Raw genomic sequence first — 272 nt, forward strand, 5'->3', positions numbered from 1 at the left:
GCCCCACAGGAACAGTGCTGACCTCTACTAGCCCGGCCCCTGCCCGCCCCGCGAATGCAGCCGCAGTGGCATCTTTTACAGATGCCCGCGAGCCATAGCACGTGCTAGTCTTCTTGAAGGACCATGCAAGGAAGGCTCCGTGCTGCAAGGACTCGGGGCACGGTGGGGCGCACGACCGGGATTCGCAGCAGGCTTGGGAAGCCCTGGGAATGGGGGGGGGTGCCCGGGGTGTGTGGCCGCGGGTGTGTGGCTGTGTCCCCGCACCCCCGGGC

The 272-nt window shown here is 68.0% G+C and overlaps 1 protein-coding gene across 1 annotated transcript in view; it reads left to right on the plus strand.

The window, feature by feature from the left end:
* The window catches only part of LRIT2 (leucine rich repeat, Ig-like and transmembrane domains 2), a 4,886-nt gene that overhangs the window by 4,142 nt on the left and 472 nt on the right, over window positions 1-272 (plus strand). The gene's annotated exons all lie outside the window — the stretch shown is intronic.

Source organism: Aptenodytes forsteri, unplaced genomic scaffold, assembly GCF_000699145.1.
Source record: "Aptenodytes forsteri isolate BGI_AS27 unplaced genomic scaffold, ASM69914v1 Scaffold134, whole genome shotgun sequence".
Taxonomy (NCBI): Eukaryota; Metazoa; Chordata; class Aves; order Sphenisciformes; family Spheniscidae; genus Aptenodytes; species Aptenodytes forsteri.